Source organism: Archocentrus centrarchus, chromosome 12 (genome assembly GCF_007364275.1).
Source record: "Archocentrus centrarchus isolate MPI-CPG fArcCen1 chromosome 12, fArcCen1, whole genome shotgun sequence".
NCBI classification, from domain to species: domain Eukaryota; kingdom Metazoa; phylum Chordata; class Actinopteri; order Cichliformes; family Cichlidae; genus Archocentrus; species Archocentrus centrarchus.
This window is the reverse complement of record NC_044357.1, coordinates 13,583,501-13,602,034: the sequence shown is the minus strand read 5'-3', so window position 1 is coordinate 13,602,034 and position 18,534 is coordinate 13,583,501. Positions and strand designations below refer to the sequence as shown.

Genomic DNA, 18,534 nt, shown 5'->3' with positions numbered 1-18,534 from the left:
AAACCCCGACACTGAATACAACCTGTTTTTCATGCCATAGATTTTCCAGGATTTTGCTGACACTGTGGCATTTGTCCTCTGTCGGAGCTCTAGCTAGACAACAACCCACTGAAAGACACAACTTAACATTAACTTTGACAGTTTTGTTAAGTCCTTTTCAGTAAAACTCTCCCAGCATATCTGCACCTTCATTCCAGCCCTGAACCTTCTATAATTGCCTTTGTCTTCCCACCAACCCACACATACGTACATATACGCACTAGTTTCACTATTGAGCAATGCTGCAGAACAGTTTCCAGGAATACAAACTGAAAAAGATGTCACCGCCTCTCTCTCTCTTTCTTTCTCTCTCTCACACACACTCTCTCTCTCTCTCTCTCCCACTTCATGCACTCCATACAGACAGGCAAGCACTGTGGCTTACTTACATAAAAGCGTGCATGCATGAAGACACACGCGCACATGCAGTACAAGCTGCATAGGGAAATTACTGTGTACTCTGGCACGCAAGCACTCACCTGGAGAAACCAGTACATGCCTTTTCCTCTGCTAACAGTCTCTCACACATGCACAAATGCACAAAAAGAGTGCTCACTGTTATCCCAGACAGTTCTGACCTGTGTAAGCCAGTCTTCTGGTTAAAGCACACCATGGAGCCTTGACACACACAACACACCAGCAGCAGTCAGGACCAGGACAGGAGAGGAGTAGTTAGAGACAGAAGGAGAGCACTCAGATGTACTCCGTCTGGTCGACTCTTTCTTTCACTTAAAGTGTCATTCCTACTGTCTCAAAGATGATTCTCTCTGCTGACTGACTTTTCTCTGTCTGTTTTCCCTCAGCCTATCTTCAATCTCTATACCCTCCAAAGCCCTATTCTCTCTGCTAACTGTCTGCTCTAGCACCGTCTCAAAGCCTCCCTCTGCCTCCTTGTCATTATCTCTCTCTGTTTCTCTCCCCTCTCCCTGTTCTCCAAGGGTTGAATTCAACAAGTGCCGCTGTAGATAGGGGGAGTGTGTGAGAGCGAGAGAGTGAGAGAGAGAGAGAGAAAGACAATGGGGGGGAGAGAAAGAGAGGCCAGAGCAGAGCAGAACAGAGCAGAGCGAATCAATGATGAAAGGAGTGGGAGGCTCGGTGTGTGTGCGCGCGCACGTGTGTGCGCATGTGTCTGCGCGCGTGTGTCTGATCAATGCAGTATCTATACGTCGCAGGGAGTGGGAGGGAGAGAAAAACACAGGCTACAGTTACAGACGGAGACAGAGACTGGGCAGAGCTAGAGAGAATCAAGGGAGGGAGGGCGGGAGGGGAGAGTTGAGACAGAGAGAAAGTCATTTGAGGACAGTACGAGTAGAGAAAGACAATTAGGTTGAAGCAACTTCTGCTTCTTGGACACAGACATGTATATATGGTCTAACAGAAAGAGGGGGGGAATGACTAAGACAAAAAAAAAAAAGAGAAACGAGAAACACATACAGAGGTCACATCCACCATTAATTGAGGAGACATCGAATAGTGAAACTTCTGATAGCCCAGTTTGACGCAAGTCTGGAAAAAATGCGTCACATCTTGGTAGAGCAAAGCTTTATTAAACTGGAACTGTAACGTACACAATGCAGTAAATCCTCAAATCCTTCTAAATGTGGAATCGAAAAGGTTGAAAAAAAAAAAAAAAAAAAACAGTCACCCATGTCAAGGTATTTCCCATTTTTCTTACCATCTTTGTAAGACAATAGTTAAAAAAAAAAAAAAAGAGGTTTTACTTTTGAGTAAGTGTTGTGTATTTTCTCTGAATCATGCAAGGACATCTCTGCCAAACACCTACACAGAAACAGAGAGAAGCGCAGTCTTCATGCAAGACTATTTTGTATTTCTACATGAATTGATGAATTAAATGATTAATTTACGCCTCTGCTTCAGTGGCTCAGCTTGTTCAGGTGACATTTCTGTGTTTTCTGTTGTTACTTTTTTGGCCAGCCCATAGAAAGCTTCTCTAAATGTTACTTGATCTGGATGAGGGAGGACAGGAGCCAGATGTCGCTGCCTGCGACAGGACAACCGCTAAAAGAAGGACAACAGCTACCAGAGTGGATAAGTTCCAGAAAGCTGTGTGTGGGAGGATATAAATGCATAACGGATGAGTAAGAGAAATTTTTTTTACAGTATGTGTGTGCATATAAACACGCATACACACAAATGTTGTGTAATTTTTTTTTTGCATGTCAAGAGTAAAAACCAAATAACATTATGGAGATAGCTCTCCCAGGTGCCATGCTGTGTTATATTTGACGAGATATGAAGACCTCCTATCATCTCAGGATACGCAATCTTAAAAAAAAAAAAATTGTATATATATATATATATATATATATATATATATATATATATATATATATATATATATATATATATATCAAGCTGAGCTTTTCTGAAAGTGAGCACGTCCCCAAAAAGTATCAAGGCACATTGCGCTCAATTCTTTGCCAAAGAAACCTCAAGTGGAGAAAGTTGTGCTAAACTGAGCAAACTTTTACTCTTCAGTTGCAGCGGAAATATGAAAGGGAGGATATCACAAAGCGTTGAATGCAGTGAGTCAGAATTTGGTTTAGGCAGCTTTGGCCCAGCAGTGTGATATCTGCACAGCACATATAGGCACACATGAGCGAGCACACACAAAAAGCACAGTGAAACGCAGGAGAAACAAATCTGCAAACACTCTCCTGCTCTCTTACACACACAGGTAATCTCCCTGTGCACACTCAGCAATACACATTCTGTTTGTTTGTCTGTCAGTCTGTCCCTCTGTGAACCTGCCAGACTGCTTGTCCATTGGTCAAGCCACCGGTTATTGTAACTACTGTGTCCTTACATCGCCTCGTGCCTTCCCCTTTCTTTTCTCTATCCTTCCCGCCCTGCATACCACGTACCCACTGTCTCTCTGCCAATTAATGCACACAGGGCTGCATTGCAGTGAGGTTGGCGCGTGCCACGGCAGCAAGCACAGTACAGAGTCTACAGACATGCATGTACGTGCCAGCCAGGCAGAGCGGGATGGAGAGGAGGGGGTGAGAGTGAGGGAAAAGAGGAAGGGGGTGGGGGGGTGGGAGAAAAGGAGAGTGAGCGGAGAATATGTTGAGTCAGGCAGACAGGACGGTGGAGTGCCACACTGCACATACACACAGCCGCATGTCTGTGAAAATGTATGCACGAATGAATATGAAACAAAAGGCACATGCACATGTACATTATGACAAGTCCAAAAGTGTGGAGAAATATAACAGCACACATATACATACACAAACACGCATGCAAATTCCAACCTCCTGACGGCTGCATTAAATATAGACTTTGCACATCACTGATGAAAAAATGTAAGGCACCAACTCCTTCAACTTGTTTGCCAAACGAGCGACTGTATGTGTGTGTGTGTCTGTGCGCGCGCATGCCTCTCCGTACATTGTGTCCTCATTTGCTACCGTATGTTTGCATTTCCATGTCAAAGTTTCCTGCATACCAAGGCGTGTTTTTATAATCATCGTAATATACCCGACTGTGACTTTTGGCACTTCATATCAGGCATGTGTGCATCTATGTTTGTGTGCATGTGCAGGCATAGTTTGTGAGTTCAGATATGAGATTCGAACGCTGTTCTAATGGCTCTCGTCTATTTTGTTGGAATGTGTTACATCCATTTTAATCAAGAATTCATACCTACGCACAGTGTTATTAACTGTAGCAGCAGGTCCAGGCATATTTGAATAATATGAAGAAATGAGATGATTCGCCAGATGGCAAACAAACACACGCACACACACACACAGATTTTAACTACTACTTATACTAGAACCGTCTACCAGATGACAATGGTGTAAGATTCAAACATAAAACCATAAAAGTCAGAAACAATCTTGACTGCACTAACCATTTATTACTTTGTGGAACAGTTTAAGTTCAATCTCAAAGTAAAGTTGGGGGGGGTCACATGATGCAAGTCACAAAATTTTTAAGTAAACACATTAACAGGCATCATCTTGAAGGCACATGAACATAATAACATTACTAAATATTTTATTGGAAGTAAAGAAATTCATTAAAAAAAGGAAACTCAATCAAAATTTTGAAACGAGCTGAGGCGGAGCACATCCTTCCTCCTTTCCTTATGTCACCTCTATACAATCTCAATATGAACAGTCCCTTCGTTATAAATATTCAGATCCTGCAGTTGTTCTCATGTTTAAAGTGTACCAGACAACAGATTCTATCCACGTTGAGACAGCAACGCTCCCTGGCAACAGTTCTACCAATCGGGAATGAGCGGGTGTCTGCCTGAGTCTGTCTGAGTATCATTATGGGATGTCGAGAGAAAGAGAGAGAGGAAGAGAGAGGCTGCTTATCACTGCTTATAATGCAACATCATTCTCTGTGTACAGACCCCGCTGGGTGAAGTTGTCTGCACATAGTCAGGATCAAAATCATCTTTTCTTAAAAAGAAAAAAAAAAAAGAAGATCTCCCCATGATTCATGTCGTTATGTAACAAAGAGACAAATATGAAATGATTTGTTGTGGGCTGAATATTGTCTGGTATCTTTCCACTTGTATTCACTCAATATGCACTAATAATGTAACTTGTGGTCTGACAAAGAAAAAAAATTAAAATGAAAAGTCACACAGAACAATGCATATGAGGCTGGGATGATGCAACCAAATATCTGTCTGTCACAGTTCTTTAGTAACATTAAATATAAAAATGACTTTTTTTTTTTAACACGCTGGATTTTGATAATTGTTTTTTTGTTAGCTGATTACATTTACTTCCCTTTTGCACTGAAACTGATTTTACTGAACACTACCTTGTTGGGGAGAATTTGAAGTACAGACAGTTGGTCACTTAAAGCAACTATGGGCTACTGTGTCAAAAAAGAAATACAAACTCTAATAACTGCATACATGAAAATATATGACAATTAGCACCAGATCATGCAGTTCCCCTCAGCTCTACAGAGTGCTGAAGCTTCTTTTAACATATTGCTTTGTTCTTCTAGCCTTAATTAATTTGATTTACGCTTAATACTCAGAACATTGCTTTGACAAAAGCAGGTAGCTGCTTTCAGGTCTGCTAAAGCTCCTGTCACACAGGCCTAGAGACTAGTTGGCAACCATCTGCCAACTGGCTGCAAGAGAAAAATGTGTATTCCCCAACCGGTTGGTGAGTGGTTGGTGGAAGTTGATGGTAGTCACTGTGAAATTGACTACTAAAACCCCAGCGACACAAAGAGACTTGTCAGTGGGGAAAATGTGTATTCCTTGACCAGTTGACAAATGGTTGCTGGTAGTTGCGAGGTGGTGAAATTGGTCACAACAAGGTATATGTTGCTCAGGACACACACGACCCTGAAAAGTGGAAGAAGATGGATGGATGGATGGATGGATGGATGGATGGATGGATGGATAATTGCTCCTTGCAATTGCTTTGTTTGCTAGCACACTGCTACAGATGCACATAAAAGATGTTGACTTGTCTGCAAACACTTGCCAACTACTCTCCAAACGGTAGTGAAACTGTGAAAAGTGTGATGCAAACCAGAAACGTTGAACATTTGCCTTCAAATTAAAAGTTGCACCTTTTTTGAAATGTGTTGTCTACAGCGGTGAGGTACAACTTTTTTTCTGAAAGTGACTGTTCTCCATTTCTGGTTTGAATCACACCATTGCAAGCTTTACTGCCGCTCATCTAGTAGTTAGTGAGTGCTTGCAGACAAGTCTTTTATGTAAACTGCGGTGACTGCGGCAATCTGCTAGTGGCCAAAACAATCCTGGAGGCAGCCAGAGGGTTGCCAACTGTTCTCTAGGCCTGTGCTTTAATTGGCTAAAATCTTACCACCAAAAGGCAGACAATTTCAAGGTTTTTTTTGTTTTTTTTTTTGACGTGAGACACGATGGTGGAGACCAATATCAGAGCAAAAATGTGAGACTATTTCAAATCTTCAGGAGTTTTGGAAACACAAATGCATGCTAAAAACAAATGCATGCTACTGTATAAAAGATCAGAGCTAGTGCAAAGCAGTTGGACTGAACAACAGTTCTAGTCATGAGGTGGTGCTCATAATTATTTGAACAAATATGGCTATAAATGTCAGTTGTTCATACTTGAGGTTTTAGAAAAAAATATATAGCCAAAGGGTTGTTTGTTGTGGTTAGCATTTATTGAAAAATTATATATGAGCTAAATGGGTAAGAGAGAGACAACATCTGAATAAAGCATCTACTGGAAAGGCCTTCCAAAATTATTGCCACTGTATTTAGTGGATACTGTTTATTCCCTTCCAGAATCAAACAGCTAAATTATGGGTAAGACTCCATCCATTATAATCGACTCTCATCAAGGGGGTAAACACTAAGATGGACACACCTTCACGCAAATGTACATATCATAATCACATGCACCACTTCTGGAGAGGATGCCAGCAATGAATAAACTTAACTCTTACATTTCCCAGTGGTTGAGTACAGTATCAAACAAAAAGCTTTGACAAATAACTCCTGTAACAGGGGGGATACCTGTAAGTTTAGCTTGTAGTCGCAGTGAAAACCAAACATACTGAGGGAAAGAAAGACAGAGTGCATATACAGTGTGTGTGTGTAATCCTCCTGAGGCAAAGGCATTGCTAATGGACTCCAAGTGGCTGTGGGAGGTAAACAAACAAAGAGTAGCAGTGGCTACTACATCACACCAAACTCTGGTGACTAGCACACTAGACTGGCTGCGCACACCAAACATCAACCCACATACCCTTGAATATACATGACTGCTATGACTGCTTATAGGTATATAAAGGAGAGCTCAAAAGATAGAGATGGAAGACTGATGGGTACATAACACAGTTTTAAATTAAGAGAAGTGAAAGAGGGTTGGGGGGTGGTGGAAACAGTGAGATAAATGAATAAAAGGAGAGGAAATGGGAAAGGGAGTGTGTGTGTGTGTGTGGAAGATGCAAATAGAAAAGAACAAGAGAGAAGTTGACAAAGCACAGTCACAGGGATAGGGAGGAATAGGGAAATGAGCTAAACTGACAGAGAAATGTAAAGCTTGCAAAGAGAATGTGTCTGAGTTGGCAACAAAACTGCAGAAGGCTGAAAAAGGTAAAGGAAAAGTTAAAAAAAAAGAAAAGGAAAATAACAGACTTGATTAGCTGTAATATTAATATTTCTATTCAAACTGTGACCACCATAAAGTACATCTTAGTATACTGTGCAATTTCATTTCACACAGTCTGATCCCTAATTTTTCAAGCAGAGCAACAGACGAAGCCAGGTCATATGGATAAACTGACACTCTGTTCTAATCAAAAGAGATCCCACCTCCGTTCCGCATTACTGACTCTAAAATGTCAGCGCCGCCGTATAAGCTTCCCATGCTGTTATTTTGTAGCAAGGTAAATCCTTAGATGAGAAAGAAAGGGAAGAAAAACAGGCAGGTTGGATTTTTGAGTAATAACAAACACATACTGGAGAACCACAGGGGCCCGTGGGCCGTTCCAGTTTAAAGCAACACATAAATGTGACGTTCGAGTACTAAGGAAACTCGGGCTTCTATTCACGCAAGACGGAGATATTTTGAACAAATACTGACACAAGACCAAAAATTCCCCTGTTTTCCAAATTAAAGGGAAGCTACGTAAGCAGCGCAGGAAGAAAGGAGGGAAGAGAGAGCGTGACAAAGCAAGAAATGATTCAGTGTTTGTATATTTAAGCCACATCATTTGTATGTGGAGACACACGGCTAGAGTATACTGTACTTATGACTGTCATGTGATATTTCTGTCTTTGGGACATTTTCTAACCAATAAACCCTTTACACTGGGAGTGGCTTGCAGCTACAGTGTGACTGTTGGGCCATTTTCTATGAGCCTGAGGGACATTATTTCACACTGGCACACACTGATCTTCTGCCAACAAAGTGTCTGTTTTGACAAGCTCAGGCAGATTTTTTTTTCTCCTGTCTTTACCTGTTTGGTGATTTCGTCGATTGCCATGACATTACAGAAAAATGTCAAGGGACAGAGAACAAACTGACTTTGGCGTCAAATGCGGAATGGCGAGGCATCTTCAATTACAGTTTTAAAGCACCATTAGAGATGATAGGACAATTACTGTTCAGAAAAATTGAGTTGACCGAAGGAAGGGTAATCTGACTTTTTGGGAGAAAAATTCATATTTGCCACAAAGTTGAATTACTGTTCTTTCTATAACTCTAAAGCTAGTTACCACACTTGTTGGGAGGCAGCTAACACACAAAGGTTCACAAAGGTGTAGAACTGAGTAAAACTATAATTACTTGTAGCTAAGCGTTCCTAAAAACTGGCAATATCTGTGGACAGCTTAATCTAGCTTTATCAGTAAAGCAGCAGAGAAAGCAATGCATTTTTTTTTTTCAGGGTTTCAAGTTAGGTGCACATGTTGCACAAAAGTTAACACAAATTAAAAGAAACACAATTTGTCCTTGGCCTCACAGTAGGGATGTTATAGTCCTGCCATGTGACTGCTTTGACAAGGACATCAGTTCACTCTTGGGACAAGCGTTTGTGGCATCTCTAATGTGCTCATTTACAAACCGTAACTGTGCCATGGCAGGGAGTGTACTGACTGAAGGGGCTAATTGGTTTTATAGTTGATCCCTACATCTGGAGCACTTTGATCATTTATTCTTACAAGTACAAATCAGGTTTGTCATCGTTGCTGTGCTAGCACTTCTGGGGACAGGCCACCAAATAATCAAGTACACTGGATTTATGCAATTGTCCCCAAGTTAGTTAAAACTGGGGCCCCACAGTGTGTGTTATTGATCCTTTTCTTTTGTTGTCCAGCTGACATAAAGCCTTGTGGTTATCTTCATACCTCCTGAGAGGCCCCGAGCTTTATTATTTCCTCACAAATCCAACAAGTACTCTAGAACTGGCATGAGAACAATTTTTATAGGTCAACACGCATTTATTATTAAATCATCAATACCAAAAATATCTCGTTTCAACATCTCAAATGTGAACATTTGTTTTTTACTTGCCATGCAGAAAAAAACTGAAGCAGTCTGTTAAAACTCAAAATCAAAAATCAAAATCAACTACAAGAAAAAGCTCTTACTATAAATGACATCTTCTGGACTCTTTAAAAGGGAATCAATTGCAGAGCGGCCAATTTGTATATAAAAAAACAACATAATCCACTTTTACCCACCTGCCCAGTTGTCCTGCCTTGGATACTCTTTGGATATTCTCTTAAACGTGACCATTGTCTGGGGATACACTGGCCATAAGATGTCCTGCTGAGCGTCATCATCTGTCATGCAAGCTCTATTATTAGGTTAGATTTCACAGGAAGTCTGTATGTTTATGAGTGTATGTGTATCTGCCCTATGCATTTGTTCCAGGCATGATTTGATTTTCATGCTGCATGAGATAGTGAAATGAATCAGCAGGGCATGGAGAATCATCACTAATGATTCTGAACATTTTTATATATATGCTATATAAAGAATATAAAAAACATACAGAATGAAAGGGTGAAAGATTATTTTATTTTACTTGTGGTTTGATTCCACATATTAAATATATTTAATGTCTGACTTGAAATTAAAGTAATGATTTTTATTTATTTATAACTACAAATGTGAGATTGTCCCTTAACTGTCTCAGAAGGGTCTGATTGGAGCTCCGTTACATTATCATCATTTATACTGTAAACAAAATTAGAAAATATGTGCAACTCTGATGTACACTCACTGGTCACTTTATTAGGTACAACATTTCAACCACTCATTAATGTAAATATCAAATCAACAGCAACTCAATCCATTACACATGGTCAAGATGACCTGCTAAAGAATAAACTGAGGATCAGAATGGGGAAGAAAAAGTGACTCTGAACATGGCATGGTTGTTGGCATGGTTCAGTTCAATTCAATTCAGAGAAATTTAGAGAAAAATCACAACAAAAGTCACCTCAAAATGGGTTATGCTGTAAGATAAATACCCTACAGTAAATATAAAACCCCAACAGGTTGATCCTCCTCCACTAGGCGATGGTGGGAAGAAAAAACTTCCTTTAAACAGGAAGAAACTTCCAGCAGAATAAGACTCAGTGAGCACCAGCAAGCTGTTGCAACCAGTTGGGGGTGAGGGGAAAGGAAAAACAAAAAGGAGAACAAAAGGAGACAGAACAGAACACATAACTATCTCTAAGCTTTATAGAGAAGCATCCGAAAAAGAGAAAATATCCAGTGAGCGGCAGTTCTCTGGGTGAAAATGTCTTCTTGATGCAAGAGGTCAGAGGAGAGTGGCCAGACTGCTTTGAGCTGATAGGAAGGCAACACTAACTCAAATAACCACTCGTTACAGCCAAGGTAGGCAGAAGAGCATATCTTGAAACAGATGCGAAACAGCAGTAGAAAAACCACACCGGATGGCTCTCCTGTCAGCTAAGAAAAGGAAATTGAGGCGATAAAGAGAAGCTTGGAAAAATGTTGCCTGGTCTGATGAGTCTCGTGTTCTGCTGCAGCATTCAGATGGTAGGGTCAGAATTTGGAGTAAACAAATGGCCAGACTGCTTTGAGCTGATAAGAAGGCAACAGTAACTCAAATAAACACTTACAACTAAGGTATGCAGAAGAGCACCTCTTAACACACAACACATCAGATCTTGAAGCAAGGGGGCTACAGCAGCAGCAGCAGAAGAGCACACTGTGTGCCACTCCTTCTAGGTAAAAACAAGAAATTGAGGCTACAATTTGCATGGCTCACCAAAATTGGACAATAGAAGATTGGAAAAATGTTGCCTGGTCTGACGAGTCTTGGTTTCTGCTGTGATATTTAGATGGTAGGGTCAGAATTTGGTGTAAATGAATCAATGGTTCAGGCAGGTGGTGGTGTAATGGTGTAGGGGATAGCTTCCTGGCACACTTTGAGCCCCTTAGTACCAATTGTGCATCATTTAACACCAGACATTATCACAAATCTTAAAGAAGTTTCTTGAACATCACAATAAGTTTACTGTACTCAAACAGCCTCCACAGTCCTCAGATTTCAATCCAATAGAGCACCTTCGCGATGTGGTGAACAGGAAATGCTATCATGTCATATGGACCAAAATCTCTTGAGGAATGTTTCCAGCACTATGGTGAATCTATGTCACGAAGAATTAAGGCAGAATTAAGGCAGAAGGCAAAAGGGGATCCAGCCTGGTACTAGGAAGGTGTATACCAACTCGCAGATATTATTTTTCTGTCTGTTCATATTTAATCTGCAGGTGTTTATCTTGTTTTCTAATGCAACTAAATAAATAATAAAAACAAACAAACACATTTATATCAGTACTGTGATCTTCGTCTACACATATTCTTAGTCAGCAGGGCCAAATGGTATAAAAAAGGAGCTGTATTTGTTGTTTTAGACTCATCCTATGAAGTCCTTTGGTTCTATTGACTACGGCCTTTATTTTTTTGCCCTGATTTTTGCTAATTGAAGTTCGGCACAATAACAAAAACAAATACAGTGTTTGAATTGATGCAACAGAATCAATAAATCTTTGATCCAAGCCTTGCTGACCACCAAGATCATCTGAAAATAAATCAGAAACAACATGGGCATATTTAGGGTCTGCTACTGACAGAATTACCTGCTATCCAATTGGAAATTGGAAAATTGCAGGTAATGTTGCAAGGACTCACACTAAGTTCTTCTACAAGCACTCATTTTTGGATACATTTAGATGAATACATTCAGATGAATGATGCTAATGACCCTAATTTAAGGGTCAGGGACCATTTCAGGATTTCAAATATGAATGTGTCTACATAGGTCCAAGTAAGTATGTGCTATTCAGGGTTATAGCAGGCAGGTTTTTACTTGCTGGAAACAAATGACATATTGCATAAGACAATTTCAGTGAAAAGGTTCTGCACATATTAAAAAAAAAATTGTGGATAACAGCTGCATCAAGAGTGTCAATCAAACAGGGGCATGGTAAGTGAGAGAAATTTAAAACACATGCGATTAGGTCTCTGGAAGGCTCTTCACACCTTCAAGTGTAAAAGTGTTTTTTTAACTCCTACCTAGTAAAACAGTTTTTTTTTTTTTTTTGCATAAAAAACTATCTAGTAGAGACGTTCAATGACAAAAAAAGAAAAACAGTTAAAGTGGCAAATTGTATGTTAAAAGTTCCCAGCAAAACAGCGAGTAACAGAGCGACGGCAAGAGAGTGACACAAAGTTCGACAAAGGGTTGGAGAAATGGAGAGAATAAACACGGCGTCTTGATCACCACGCGCTGTTGTGTCTGAGCTGAATGTTTTACAGTGGCACACATGTGACATCAGAGCAGCCCAACATGGCTGCCAGAGGAGCCCAGTGTAATGCAAAAATGAGGACACATCTTTCAGCATCAGTGCCCCACTGTCTACACACAGGAATATACAAACACATACACACAAACACACCCACATAGACAAGAGGCACACAGAGAAAGCTGTGCCTGCAACGAGTGAGTGCCCCAAGTATATTTTTCAATTAGAGCAGACAGAATGATAAACGAATAAAAAACAGCAGGGGACTGAAATGCATTTGATATCATAATCAGGAAAGCCCACCAAAGACCACAGGTCATGTCAAAAAAAAAAAGTGTATGACAAAAGATGGTTTGGTCTAACAGCAGCACACATTTATTTTGAGATCTTTTAACCCCCCCGACCCCAATCCACACCTCTCACACACACTTTACTGTGACCTAAGAACCTTCCAGTGAGCACCACACCAAGATGGCATACATGTGCTCAAATAGCATGTAACCTTGGATAACCTCATTGCACTGGTGAAGCACTGAAGTGGGCTGTGGCTGATCCCACGCTCGTTCATCTCGTCTCAAGTTCGAAATGAGTAAAAAAACCATCACACATCATGAAAATCCCCTGGAGTTTACATAATGTGTGTAGAGGTATAGGTGTTGGCCGCACAGATATAGGAAATGTGCTTACATCACACACTTCTTTAGGGTTTCCAGAAACTTGATTAGTTTTATGTGCCTGTTGTTGCATGCTCCTTTGCCGTGCTATTATATAATTCCTTGAGATTGCATTAAGAAAAGACACGCTTGGATTTTTCTTTAATTACTTTTCTCTGTCTGTCAGGTTGTTCATATTGCTAATGGACATGGGGCTTGTTCATGAGACTATGATTTTTTTTTTAAAGCAAAAATAATTATTCTCCTCCTAGATATGCTTAGAGCAGCTTTTCTCAAACGTAAGAATAATGCAGCCCAATTAGAAATCTGAAAATCTTCTGCAGCCTGCTGAATCCTTAAATTGCAACCCCAAATAAACCCTCCAGACTAGTTGTGTTCTAACAGTTTTATTTTGATCTTTTACTGACTTGCTTGTTGTGGCTGATTCTTCATTAACAATCCTATTTCCCTTCTGATAGCTATCATTTTTAGCTCTTTCATTGCCAATGCACACACACACACACACACACACACACACACACACACACACACACACACACACACACACACACACACACACACACACACACACACACAAGTGTGTTTTGCTATCTTTGTGGGGAATTTCCATTGACTTCCATTCATGTCTACAGCCTAAACCTTACCTTTACCCTTTTCCTAACCCTAACCATCACATACCTAACCCTAACCCTAACCTAAACTCAATTCATACCTTAGCCCTAACTCTGACCCCTGACCCAAAAACAGGGTTTCCCCTTGTGGGGACAAGGTTCCAGTCCCCACAAGGAGCAATTGGTCCCCACAACGTAGTATATGTCAGGAAAATTGTCCCCACAAGGTATTATAAACATACACACACACACACACACACACACTTCTAGATTACGTGACAGCAGATAAATGAAGGCTAATGTGTAATATCTAAACACCATGGTGTTGCTTTATTGATTGTTTTTTTTCTCTTCTTCTTCTTTTTAATAGTAACAGTTTTATCTGTAATATTTGGTTTAAACTTCAAACTTGAACCATTTTATGTATTTACTGTAAATGATGTCTCGCGGCCGACCTGCAGCAGCTTTGAGAGAGCCCGCTGTGAGAACCAGTGGGCTTCGAGTATTTGCTTTTCGCTGAGAGTTAGATAAGAAGATTGATACCACTCTCATAAGTTAAAGCTATATGTGCCAGTCTCAGATGGCTAGGCTGAAGACAGGGAAATAGTCACCTTGTCTCTGGGAACATTTGGAAAAAAATATATATATCTGGCTTTCAAACATATCTTGAATTTTGTGCTGGACCTTCTTTTTATTTTTTGGACAAGTGCAATATTTTTCAGTTGTTTTTTGATGTCATCATGTTTTACATGAGTAGAAAACAAGCTAAATATAATAATGAGTGGGCCTTATAGGCGCAAGGGGATGGATTTCTTTTTTACTTTTGAAAAGAAGCCGGCTATTTCTATCACTCTGCTTCCTGATGCTGGCTAATTATTACGGTCATTGTGACCACAGGCCAAAAGGAATTTCTAGCACTGAACCAAAACCCCAAAAAGTCAAGACAAAAATATGAAATCAAAGCGGCTCTTACATTTTGCAAGGAGCCCAAAGGTCAGGAAATCATCAGGTAAGTCAAGTTGTGATTTAACAGTAATTGCTAGCACATGTTATCTCTGGGAAAAAAAAGAAGGGGGGGGGGGGGGGGGGGGGGGGTAAAAGGGTGGGCAGTGTTGTGAAAACTACCCGCCTCAGATTGCTGTCTTTTTCCACTGGCCCCTCCCAGCATTCTGCCCAGCTGTTAAGACATGAAGAGCACATACAGGACAGGTCATCACCACAGAGGAGGGGTCAGCTTATTTGCGTTCCCTCACTTATTACCTTGTGCGCTAATTAGTGAGCTTTGTTTACAGGCAGGAGTCTTGAGAGAGGCTTGAAGATTGCAGCAATTTAATTATGTACAGCACACAGTGAAAGAGCATGGAAAATTGTGGTGGGCTGCGAGGATAAATGCCATCCATGGTGCGCTCTCTGGCTCTCCCTCTCTTAGGTCTGTCTACTTCTGTGCGAGTGTGCGAATCGACATGATTCTATTGGGTGTATGCATGCAACTGTGTATGCGCGTCATCCTCTGAATTACAGGTTCAACTTTCACAGTAAGTCTAATGTACCCTCAGTGGGAGTCTAAGGATCTGACAAAATTGCTCTAATCCTTTTCAATCCTTTTGCTACTGTCTCCAGTTATAATCAGGCATTTGCAAAGACAGCGGGGGGGAGGGGGGGTAACAAAGTTTGAGATACTGCGAATGAAACATACAAGTGGTCTCGCGACATAAGCCTCCTTACAAGGTTACACAGCTTTAATTAATTTTTAACGGCCCGGTGCCACAAATGCCCTCAAATGAAGTGAAAAAAGTGCATCCACTATGAAGTATCGTTAAGCAAAAAAAATCCAATTCTCCATCCTGTTTGAGAATGCGATCCCATGACCATTTCAGAAACACATCCTCGTCATACTTCTCGGTACTCTGTAATTCTCTGCCATGGCTACGTGCTTCTATTCATGCTGAAAATACTTGGAACAATCAAATGTGCACATGCTCCCTTTCTTTTTTTTTTTTCTACTCAAGAACAAATGCACACACATGCACAATCTCACACACACACACACACACACTCACAACACAGGCACGACATTCATGCCATGTGATCTCGCTAGGCATTATGCCAACGGCCAAACATGTCACTTACAAGAAATCTCTGAGACAGAGAAGAGAGAGAGAGAGAAAGAGAGTGAGAGAGAGGGAGAAATTGTGCACATTTGTCGGTTTGTGAGAGCTCCTTGTCAAGTGTAAGTACAGTACATACACAGGGAACAGGAGATTTAGCTGCTACAGTTATCTGCAATGTAGTGTGGTGTGGGGGCAGTCAATTCTGAGAAAAAAAGAGACACGTGATCTCTGAGATCTAATGTGGAATTGTTCTAAGGAACATGCCATGTTTACTGTTCATTGTCTAAATTCTTGGAAGGCTTCCTGAAAAGCAGTTAGTGAGCCAAAGCGGCCCAAATCAGTTACATTTCAAGATTCCTAATGGCTTTCGCTGATCCTCTCCTGCACTCCTGCACTCATTTGCTCCCTCATTATTTCACCCTGTGCTACATGAATGTTGTGTAAGTTCACAGGAAATGACAATAGGTGTGGGAAAATGTGCTCAGCTGCATTATTATTTCTCTGTGTGCTTTAATCCGCAGTGGGAATAAGAAATAAAATGAAAGCGCACAAAAAAAGGGGAAAAAAAGAACAAACATACCTCCAGAAGACACAGCTTATCCTCAAATCTATTTTCCTCGAGAGAGAGAGAGAGAGAGAGAGAGAGAGACAGACAGAGAGAGAGACAGAGAGAGAGAGAGGCAGAAAGGGTGCCAAACCCACTAGTGTTTTCCAAGAAAAAAAAAACTCGGCCTCATTACATATGAAATGAGCAGCGGATTCAAGGAACTGCCCAACCCTGTTTAGTGGGTTTGGCAAATACCTTTTATGCTGCAAACGTGCGGCACTCTGACTGTAAAACAACAGTGATGAAGCAACACAAGAAATGTGAACCTTCTTGTGCCAACTGTAGGAATGAAGTCTAAAGGTCTTCATATGCACCGAACGCGAATTTAACACCTAAACAGCAAACATCTGTTTTACTTAGCAAAGCTGCTCAGACACTGTAATGTATGTAATTCCCAACATCCATTTGTCATTGATAAGGAAGTATCCGGACAAACCCAGGTCACTGGGGCCACCGAATTTGCTTAAAATTCACCTGCTTTTCATGAGCTGGAAATGTAAACGTATAGTATTTTTTTTAATCACTGCGCTGACTGTGAATGTGCGGCATATTGTCACTGCAGGCGCTAGCTTTGCACATCTACACATTACACGAGCTCGGTTTCCATTGCCTTGTTGCCATTCTGTTTAATCCCTTATAAATAGGAACGTAATCCGCTTTCTTTTTAACAAAAATGGTTGTCACATACACATGCGTTTACATACCTACAAAATCTGAGAAAATCCAGTCTCCTGTGTTTCTTTCCTTTAGATTAGGAGCATCTCTGAATGAGCTGTGTTGTTTTGTAGCCAGCAGTGATGTCAAAACAGGCTAGGCTGTTACAAGTTCTTAATGCATATGCAAAATTTCACATCTTGTGGTGCCATCCAATCCAGAGTGCGGATGCAATCGACGCCTCTGGGTGATCCCCCCCAGAGGACTTGAACAAATGTCCTGTTAATGTTCATACTATGTAAACACAAAGGTTTAAAAATGATAAATTTTTCAGAATTGTATTTTCAGAATTCCTACATCTTTCGCTAATTCCTCTGTTTATATCCTTGCTTTTTCTTTATTTTTATTTAGTCACCCATGCCACTTTTGATAGCTCTAATCGAGCGGAGCTAAAAACCAGAGGGATGGCAGATCGAATGATCGGTACGGTATCCTGCGTGAGTTATTACGTGGCAGTTGCCTGTGCAGAAGTCAGAAGTCAGAGACGAGAAGTTTTCTCCACTGTATTTAAATTGTTTAGTTGTACGGCACATTTTATGCCGTCATTCAAGCTGAGGTATCATTTTTTGCAATGTGCAAAAAATAATTGGGGCTTTACACTTGAAAGCAGAGGTCTGCTAAGATCTGGTAGTATCAAGGGTGAAATCTTAAGTTAGACATTGAGGAAGGGATGGGTGGAGACTCACATAAGATTCATCTAATTACAAGCAATTTCATAGGCAATTCTTTTCCCTGGGCAAGTAAAGATACTACTTTCCAACTGGATAGGGAATTTGAGAAAAAAAGGAGGCTTAAACTGACCACTGCTTTCCCATACTGAATCAGTATGAGACACTGCTTATTTTTATGCACATACTATTAGTATAAGGACAACATTTGCCTCACTTACACCCTACATGCACATCTAGTTGGCAGCGCTTTGACAAGGAACACAAAGTCAATTTTACAGTATTAGCAACACTGGAGGGCTGGAGTCATAGTACAGAACAAGATCTTTTAACCGTGTGACATTTTACTCCAAGTATTTTGCAGAAATGCCACAAGAAGAGAAACTGCATGACAAACCATTTGCACGTTGGCCAGAAAAGTCCAAATACATGCATAAATGGTAATGTTTGAGCATAACTGAGCCTACCTACACATTTAATTTGAAATTGTTGCGTACTGGCATATGTAGATAAATTCAGATCAAGGAAAATATATATTTTGTGACCTCCCGATGAATATCTTTACTGGAATTCCTTAACTCAACATTTAGTGGAAAGATATGGCTTCACTGTTACTCATAACTGTTTGGATTTCAGTTCTAAGAAGAACAACCTACATGCTTCAACATACCAGTAGGAGCAGGTTTTTCATCCATCAAGGTTTAACTCAAACAAGTAGCATGTGTTCTACCAAGAAAGCCCAAAACTAACATATGAGAACACAATGTATGACTGTTGGTATCGCATACCATCAGTAGTGACTCATGCTTGTCTCAGGA

General features: G+C 40.6%; 1 protein-coding gene across 2 annotated transcripts in view; it reads right to left on the bottom strand.

The window, feature by feature from the left end:
• Positions 1-18,534, bottom strand: part of nacc2 (NACC family member 2) — a 30,207-nt gene that overhangs the window by 8,796 nt on the left and 2,877 nt on the right. Inside the window, exon 1 of one of the 2 annotated variants that reach the window (XM_030742675.1) lies at positions 618-752. The exons of the other annotated variant lie outside the window; for it this stretch is intronic. The gene's annotated coding sequence lies outside the window, so the exon portion shown is untranslated. Of the gene's footprint in view, positions 1-617; positions 753-18,534 lie in introns of those variants that run through there. 2 annotated transcript variants of the gene reach the window in all.